This window comes from Tupaia chinensis, unplaced genomic scaffold (assembly GCF_000334495.1).
Source record: "Tupaia chinensis unplaced genomic scaffold, TupChi_1.0 Scaffold000288_2, whole genome shotgun sequence".
NCBI classification, from domain to species: domain Eukaryota; kingdom Metazoa; phylum Chordata; class Mammalia; order Scandentia; family Tupaiidae; genus Tupaia; species Tupaia belangeri.
Window position 1 is genome coordinate 2885987 of NW_006159773.1, and position 9901 is coordinate 2895887.

Consider the following 9901-nt stretch of genomic DNA (forward strand, 5'->3'; position numbering starts at 1 on the left):
AAGCATCATGCTTTACTGTTTTGTCACCACCAGTATTAAGAATAAGGTTAACATTGGCAGGTAATAATCTGGGAGTCATAATACAGACCTGACTCAAGTGTTGGTTTATTCATTCATTATCAAACATTTACTGAGAACTTCCTCTGTGTCAGGCACTATGCTTTATACCCAGAATGCAAAGATGAGAGGTACCAGCAGTTGGCATAATAGCTATGTCGCTGGATTGCCATGTAGTGGACCGTGGTTTGAGTCCCGAATTCAGAGGCTTAAACTCATGCTGGGCACGTGTGCGTCTGTGCCCATGATCCCGAGAGAACAGAGGAGAAGGGATTGCAGCGTGGCCATCCCCCCCTGGGGAGTGATTTCCGCTTTCTGTCTCTTTGTCTCTCTCTGCCTTTCTGGTGAGCGCATGCGCCCTATAGCAAAAAAACTCTCCAAAAATAAAAAACAAAGATGAAAAGGCATTGCTCTTACTCTTATGGAATTCACAGTTTTAGTTACTTTTGACCCAGGAATAATTTTTAATAATGAACAAATAAATGTGAGGATTTTTAGATGACGGAGTCTAGAAAGAAAGTAATTCACTATGTTAAATGTAATTACCACAGTTTATTGGATAGTTGTTATCCATGAGTTGTATAGTTGCTTTGTTACTGCATTTAATTGAATCCTTCCAATACTCTACTTTATAGTGAGGAAACAGAAACTTGAAGAAGTTATGCAATTTGCCTAAATTCAGAAAAGCTACTAAAAAGAATTAAATTCATATCTTTATTAACCGTTACTCAATAGTGAATCACCATTGAAACTTCCCAACACAGGTTAGTTAGAAAGCCTGTCTGGCAAATTCTAAGAGTCGCAATGGCTTATAAATACATAAATTACAATATACATAGATGTTTAAAGTCTTTCTGATGAGGAGTAGCAGATTTCCCTATTCTAGTAAGTGAAAACCTTCATTCATTCCAGAACAACCTAAGTTGACCTGTCCAAGAATATAAATTCTCAAATCATTTCATCCAGTACCAGTCATTTTCTTTATTACCATTTTGTTTATTAACATCCAAATGAATTAGGGCAGAGGCAAAACTTTTCTTTGAAAATTTCTCACAGGATGCATGCACTTGCAACAGAGAGAGACGACGAGAGGGCAATTGAGAAAGCAGCGCCCCATCGGAGATAGTTGTGTCATAGTCTCTTCTCCATTTCTTCCTCCTCTGGGACACATACACACATATTTGGGGTGTTTCTCAAGCTGCCAGTTCCAGGACTCAAAACCACATCTCTAGCCACTTGGGATGCAGCTTCCTCAATCACCACACCACGGGCTGGCCCAGCTTTTAATTTTTTTAAAAAAAATTTTAAGTGTTTTAATTCATTGCCATTCTTCTAATTGTGGCAAAATGCACATAACACAAAATTTACCATCTTACCCATTTTTTTTTTTTTTTTGGAGAGATTTTCACTGTAGGGCGCATGCGCTCGCCAGACAGACAGAGAGAGACATAGAGACAGAAAGCGAGAAATCACCCCCCAGGGGGGATGGTCACGCCGCAATCTCTTCTCCTCCATTCTCCTCTCGGGATCTTGGGCACGCACGCACACGTGCCCGGCGTGAGTTTTAAGCCACCGGGTCCGGGACACGAACCGCGGTTGACTACGTGGGAGTCCAGCGACATAGCCATTACACTAACTGCTGGTTCCCACCATCTCACCCATTTTTAAGTGTACATTTTAGTAGTGTTAAATACATTCACATTATTGTGCAATCTCCAGAACTCCATCTTGCAAAGCCAATACTCTGCTCATTGAATAACAACTCCTCTTTCTCCCAGTTCCTGACAACTACTGTTCCACTTTCTGTCTCTATAAATTAGACTATTCTAGGACCTCTTACAAAAGGAATCATACATGCGGTATTTGTCCTTTCATGACTAACTTATTTCACTAACCAGGGTCCTCAGTGTTCATTCATTTCATAATATATGTCAGTAGGAACAAATCTTTCTTATAGTCTAATTAGGAGAACACATCAGATCAACCCAAAAATTAATAGAAGGACATTTCACAAAATACTTGATGGGATTAACCACAGTACTTACAGGACCAACCACAGAGCAAATCACAGCCTCGGGGGCTTGAGTAACACTCTGGTGGTGTGTATCCGTATGTGTGCCCCAAATCCTGACAGGATAGAGAAATGGAGAAGGAGTTGCAGGCGCCCCCCACTGTGAGTGCTTTTTCTCTCTCTGTCAGAGAGATATCTCAGTCTCTGCTTCTCTGATGAGCAAATTAAAAACAAATTATTAAAGAATTACTTAATTTTTACTTATTTTTTAAATTTTCTATAGGGCACATGTGCTCACCAGAGAGAGAGGGAGAGAGAAAGTGAGAAAGCAAGCTTCCAGGTCTGGGACTAACCACAGTCAACCATGTGGGAGTCCAGGGCCTTAACCACCATGGTACCTGTCTTCTCCTTTAAACTCTTAACACAAGATCTTGCCATGTTGCATTCCTGCCGTCATCCACAGCTGGGATTAGAAATACGTGCCACCACGGCTGGCCTTTTTAAATTATATATATATGCTATGATCCCCTTCCTCCAGTCCACTAGCCCATTAAATGTTGGGCACTTGTGGATATGCCTGGTATGTCTCAGGCTGACCAGGTAAGGGATCTGAAACATGGTCACATGTGGATCCAGCTATGCTTGAGCAGGACATTATTACTGTAGCATGGAAGCAGTCTCTGGCTCTTTTTCAGACTGGCTCTTGCCACCCTCAACCTCAATATCATCCTACTTTAGCATCCCCAAATTGCTGGAATTACAGATCCATGCCACCATACCTGCCTTCAGGTTGGACCAGGAAGCAAACTTGGGCCTCCCATGTTGTCCCAGCCTGTGGAGCACAGCGTCTTAGTTAACCACTGCAACTGGGCCTATTATTTTTAAATTCTCTGCAGACAGTACATCCCCTTATTGCTTGCTCTATTTTCTGCTGACACTTCACTCCGCCCATCTACCTTTGGTATCCTGATATGCTATCTTGTTTTACTTTGCAGCTCTCTGACTCATAGTGAGCTTGAACATGTGCTTATCTGTATACTGGAAGTTTGTATTTCTTTCTAAGTGAACTACCCATTCATACCCTTGACTTATTTTTTCTTTTTTTTTATTTAGTAATTTTCTTGGTCTTTTTTTTCTTTTTTAGAGAGCTTTTTACCATAGGGTGCTCGCCAGAGAGATAGAGACAGAAAGCGGGAAATCACCCCCTAGGGGGAATAGCCATGCCATAATCCCTTCTCCATTCTTTCTGGATTTGGGGCATGGATGCACACGTACCCGGTGTGAAGATGAAGCCACCAGATCCAGGACTTGAACCAAATTGGCCATGTGGGAGTCCAGTGATGTAACTATTATGCCATCTGCTGATCCCAGAGAAAGCAAGTGTCCAGGTCCGGGACTTGAACCATGGTCAACAACCATGGTCAACCACGTGCAAGTCCAGTGCCTCATCCACCATACCATCTGCTGGTTCCTGGTCTTTTTCTTGTTTTCAAGGAACTCTATATATCAATATTTTGAATAACTCTGTTACATGTGTTACAAATATTTTCTTTTTGTGCCACTTGTAACTGTATAGTCTCTTTTGCTATATGGAAATTACATTGGTGTTTGAGGAAGAGTACAAATTAATTTACATTAATTTTAAAATTAAAAATACTGGTAACTAGACCACATTTCAAAAATCTATCAGAGGAGACCAGTGCATTTCACAGTGGTAAAATGTGAGGTTTTTCACAGTTGACCTACATGGATAAGTCTGGGTTTATATCTGAAGACCTCCTTGAGTGCATTAGGCATGCTTGTGCCTATGATCCTTAGATGACTGGGGAAGTGGGGGAGATGGCCACATCAAGACCCTTTTTGGGGTGCAGCCTATCTTGCCCTCTCTGTCTATCTTACTCATGGAAGACAGAAAAAGAAACTTAAGGCAAAAAAAAATGCACCCATCTATCAGAATTCCAATTGGTAAGTCCATTTTGCTTATCTGAGTACAAAGTGATGCCCAGTAAGCTTAGTAAAAAGTTGCATGGTGTCCCTGCAGGACTCTTTCTCCTTGTCTCCCAGTGCCCAGCACCGACTGCCTACCATTGCAGCACACTGTTCACCTCGGGGATTCCTAGAGGAAAAGGGTAAAGACAGGGAAGGCAGGGCTCTGCAGAAAAAGTATCATCTGTATGCAGGCTAACCAAACTGTCATTTCCTTCCTGGCTTAGGGGTTTTGTGTTAGACTATGAAAATTCTTTCATGCTCAAAGTTTAAGACTGTCTGTCTTCCTTCCTTCCTTCCTTCCTTCCTTCCTTCCTTCCTTCCTTCCTTCTTTCCTTCTTTCTTTTTTTAAGAAGCCTTTGCCTTCGGGTGCATGCACTCCCTGGAGAGAGAGACAAATGGAGACAGTGAAGGAAAGTGAAAAATCATCCCACTCCCCCCTCCAGGGGGGATGACCGCACCACAATCCCTTCTCCTTTTTTCCTCCAGGATCTTGGGCACACATGCACACAGGGCCAGTGTGAGTTTCAAGCCACCAGATCTGGGACTCGAACCATAGTTGGCCATGTGGGAGTCCAGCTATGTAACCACTATGCCATCTGCCGGCCCAGATTTTTCTGTATTTCTAACAAATGGCTTCTGGTTTTCATTTTGTTCATGTGTTTTGTCTTTTGTACACTTAAAGCTTTTAAATTTTATTTATATGTCATAGAGAATGTGTGCATACGTGAGAGAGAGATTGAGAGAAAGAGAAAGAGAAAAAGAAAGCACCCTCAAACAGGGCCTGGTTGTGTGTTTTTCAAGCTACCAGGTTGGGATTCAGACCACAGTTCGCCCTGCTGGACTTGGATCCCTCTGCTTAGCTCTTAACTGCTACACCACAGGGTCAGACCTACACTTAGATCTTTAAATCCCTGGTAATTTGTGGATAGTTATCCTTATGCTATTTATTGAATAATGTAGTCTTCCTCCACTGATTTAAAATACCACCTTGGGCATGAGAGAAATTGTATATGTACAAACGGGTTATTTTCTGTTCCAATTCCTGGACTTGTCTATTTTTGATTAGTACAACTCTACTTATTTACTCTATAATTTTATAGTCCTTTTTAGTATCTCACAGGCCAAGTCTTATTTTGTTACAGTTGTTTTTCAGGACCTTCCTGGGCATTTTAAAACATTTATTTTCCAGGTAAAATAGAGAGAGAGTGAGAGTAGGAGAAAGCACCCCCCCCAAATGGGGCACAGTCATGCTGTAACCCCTTCTTCATGTATGCCTAGTGCATTTATTTCTTAAGTTGCCAGGCCCAGGACTCAAACCACACAGTTGGCCATGTGGGATCTGGCTCCCTTAACCACTAGGCAATGAGAGCAGCCCACGAATCAATTTTTAAGTAAAAAATAAATTCTGTCAGGATTTTGGTAAAAACTGCATTTCATTTACAGTTCAATATAGAGATAATTGGCTTTTTAATTGGGTTTTGCACATTTCCTGTTGATTTTATATCTAGATATTTTATAGTTGTGATAATTATGAATGGGATGTTTGTCTATTATAGTTTCTGTCTCATGTGTACATGATAAGGAAACTGAGGCATAGAAAGTGATGTGACTTGCCCTTACCCTCATAGCTGATGAGAGATAGAGTCAGGTATGCCATGTTCCAGGGTCATGCATTCTTCCCTATGTCTTCCCCAATACATATTCTTTTAATTATCATTACTTTCTTTTCTTTTTCTTTTTTTAGATTTTTGCTATAGGGTGCGTACACTCTCTGGATAGATAGAAAATGAGAAACCAGTCCCCCAGGGGGCGATGGCCACGTTGCAATTCCTTCTCCATTCTCCTCTCGGGATTTTGGACACGCATGCATACATGCCTTGAGTAAGTTTTTTTTTTTTTTTTTTGAGAGATTTTTCACTGTAGGGCGCGTGCGCTCACCAGACAGACAGAGAGAGACATAGAGACAGAAAGCGAGAAATCACCCCCCAGGGGGGATGGTCACACCACAATCCCTTCTCCTCCATTCTCCTCTTGGGATCTTGGGCACGCACGCACACGCGCCCGGCGTGAGTTTTAAGCCACCGGGTCCGGGACACGAACTGCGGTCGACTACGTGGGAGTCCAGCGACATAGCCATTACACTAACTGCTGGTTCCCTTGAGTAAGTTTTAAGCCACCGATTCTGGTACTCGAAACTCAATCAACCACATGAGAGTCCAGATTATGCCATCTGCTAATCCCTATTTTCATTACATTTTGAGACTTTAAAAGGTATATGAGACCTGAAAGTAATTTTATTTTGAATTTCTTAACAATAAGTGATACACTTAATAAAATACTTGCTAAATTGTTTTTCATCTTCTTTGCTTATCCAGTACACTAGCAATATTAATTATGTGTCTGTAAGAACTCTTAATACGTTGAATAGAAAGATTTTTTAAGGATTCTATTTTTCCCATACCTTTATTATAGCTATTTTAAGGTTTTTCTGCTCACTAATTCTTTCTTTCCCTTATTTATTCTAATTTATATCTTCATCATGCCAAATCCTCCTGCTCAGCCTCCCAGCTTGGACTAAAGGCACATGTCACCATTTCTAGCTCTTTTTGAGCCAGGGTCTTACTATGTTGTCCTGGCTAGCCTCAAGCCCTTGCCTCAGCCTCTCCAAGTCATTGAGATTACATACAGAACATGCAACCATGCATGTAGTTAGACCGGAAATCAAACCTGGGCTTCTCATGTCACCTACAGAGCACAACATGATAGCAGCAAGCCCCACTGTGGCTGAACTTGTAATTTCTTAAATAAAAATTTTATTGCCATTGTGTATAATAGTATAGTAAGTATCTGGTTACATGGATCTTATTAATGTATCAGTAGTAGTATTAACAATATAGTTTTTATTTTTAAGAAGTATTTAATTTTATTTATTATTTTTTAAAAATTTGCTACAGAGCACATGTGCACAGCAGAGAGAGATGGAGGGCTTGGGGGGGGGGTGAGAAAGCAAGTCACCAGGTCAAGGACTTGAACCATGGTTGACCTTGTGGGAGTCCAGCACCTTAAGCACCACACCATCCGTTAGCCCCCAAAATAGCAGTTTTTAAATACTGAATACTTACCAAAAGCTAAGGACATTATATACATAATCTATCTCATTTAATCATCAATCTCATTTCATCATCACTATAATCTAATTAGCTATCCCCACTTTTATGGATAAAGAAATAGGCTGTGGCAGATTTATCACTTCACCCAAGGATACACAGAAGGCAGGTCTGTCATATTCCAAAGGCCATGTTCTTAATAACTGTACTGTTGAGCCATCCGTTAAGTATAAAGTCAACTCTTTCTTTGGTGGGAAAAAAGCTTTTTACCATGTTAATAAAACGTCCATGTCAATTTATTAAGGACTTTAAATAAAAAGGACATCTTACGTTTTATCAGAATTGTTTAGCATCTGTTTTTGTAGCATCTCCCTAGTCTACCTGCAGTAGGATTCTCCTGCTTCTTGGAGCTCATTGGCATTACCACTCTGGCCTCCAGGGGGCACTGTTTCCCCTTTAATATTTTGGCTCAAGCATTTAACTCTCGTAATTCCCTGGAATACAGATGAGACCAGGGAAAACACTCTCAAACTTTACAAAGGACTCCAGACAAATAGAAATCAAATGAGTACAGGAAATAATACGAGTGGATAATTTGGTTCAATGAATGCACTGTAGGTAATTTAACACTTGACACTTTAAATTATTCCTCCCTGCTTAGCTTCACATATACAATGAAGAAGTCACTTTTTCTACCCTACATAATGTCTTCAAGTAAGCTAAATTCATCAAAATTAGCCCCAATATTGGTAAGACAAGGTCCCACTAAGGGTTTCCTTCTAGATTCTAGTTTCCAGTCCTAGGATCTCTCTCTTCCTTGGATGATGGATGCTAAGCATGTGCATGTCAGGCCTTTTCTGGGAAGTAGCATTGCGCGCATTGAGAGTTTTAACTTTTACCCTGTTGTTAGGGGATGGCTATCAGTGAGTATCTTATGTCTCTGAATGTTTCACTCAGTATGTTGATAACACAAAGCCCCGACTGTTCATATTACATATCTACTAGTACATACCAAATTACCCCAAAACATAGAGGTTTGAATCAACAAATCTTTCAGATAGTTTCTGTTTGTCAGGAATTTGGATGCAGTTTGGCTGGAAGCCTCTGTCTCTCAGGCAAAGTCCAGGTGTGGACTGGGTTGCTCAAGGCTCTAGATTATGTGCTTCCAAGCCTTGAGATTATGTGCTCCCAAGCCTATGCATGTGGCCATGGTTGGGCGCAGGTTCTGACTGATGTAGGCTAGAGACATCTGTTCTTTGCCATGTGGGTCTCTTCTTTCTTCCTCCAGAGTGAGCAATTGAAGGTGCCTAGCACAGAAGCTAGTCTTCTCTTCTTCTTTTTCCTTTTTTTTAAAAGATAAGGTTTTACTCTTGCAACCATTCTATCTCAGCCTCTAGACTGCTAGGACTATCAGTGCCTCTGATCCCAGTTTTTAGGGTGGGCCAGATGTAGAACCCAGTCTTCTTTGTAACCTTAGCCAATGGCTGGGGCACTGCAGTCTTTTATCATTTCATCTCTGAAGCAGCCTTCCTTCACTTGTGTTGTACTGACTGCATTAGAAGTCAGTGACTAAGTTTAGCCACCATCACCTGGAGGGATTACACAAAAGAGAATATCTGGAGGCAAGAACCATAAAGTCCATCTTGGAGGCTTTCTGCCACACCACTCTATCTGAGCCTTTGCTTTGCTTTGCTTTCTTCTTTATTCCTGATAGTGTGTGTGTGCATGCACACACACTAAAAACAGAGAGAGACACCCTCTGTGTGGTCTGGGCATTCTGCATTCCCCTTCCTTCAGTCCCCAAGCTCATTGGATCCTTGGCACTTATGCAAATACGCAATGTGTTTTCAGGCTAATGAGGCTTAGGATTCAAACCACAGTTGCCACATGGGATTCAGCCTCTCTCGAGCAGTGTATTACAGTTGTACCACAGAGCCAAGTCCTCTAAGCCATTTATTACGGTTATCTTTGCAACAAGTAATTTTGAGGGATGAGGGCATCTCCTAAGACAAAGAGCAGGGTAAGCTAAGTGCTTACTTTAAAATCAGGGAGTTCTCCAAGCGCATCATTGCCCAGTTGCCACACAAACCTACTGTCTGGGCCCCTGTGTCACCCCTTGGAACTTAGGAGCAAAAGGAACTGATGCAAACTTGGTCATGCTTTCTAACCATTTCTGTTTTTGTGTTTTCTGTGCTGTGAATAATAAAGTTCTTTTTCTCTGACTCAGATGTCTCATGTCTTCTTCTAGCATCCTTGAAACAGTAACTGGCTAACTTGTTGCTTTTAAGTAGGATAGAGGCAAATCACCAACCTGACCATCTGACATAAGATAGCCACATCAGAATCATGTACAGCCCTGCAAGACCAGCATTTGCACAACATATACACATACATACCATTCATTTTACTTAAAATTTATGTGCCAAGTACTGTTCCAAGACTTTATGGTTATGAACTCATTTAATCCATGTGGTAGGTACTGGGTTTTTAAAAATTCCTGTTTTACATATGGAGAAGAAGAGGCACGAAGATGTTTTTTGTTTCTTTGGGGCTTTTTTTTTTTGATAGGTTATTGCTATAACATGCATGCACTTGCCAGAAAGACAGAGAGACAGAAAGTGAGAAATCACCCCCCGTGGGGGATGGCCACACTGCAAACCCTTCTCCTCCATTCTCCTCTCAGGATCTTGGGCACGCATGTGCATGTGCCCAGTGTGAGTTTAAGCCACTGGGTTCA

At 41.3% G+C, this 9901-nt stretch overlaps 1 long non-coding RNA gene across 1 annotated transcript; it reads right to left on the reverse strand.

Annotated features, from left to right (window-relative positions):
* Positions 1-663: 663 nt before the first annotated feature.
* LOC114008105 (uncharacterized) lies at positions 664-3224 on the reverse strand. Its single transcript, XR_003549675.1, has 2 exons — positions 2848-3224; positions 664-1337 (listed from the first exon to the last, which is right to left on the reverse strand). It is a non-coding gene; the product is annotated as an uncharacterized LOC114008105 (long non-coding RNA).
* Positions 3225-9901: the final 6677 nt, after the last annotated feature.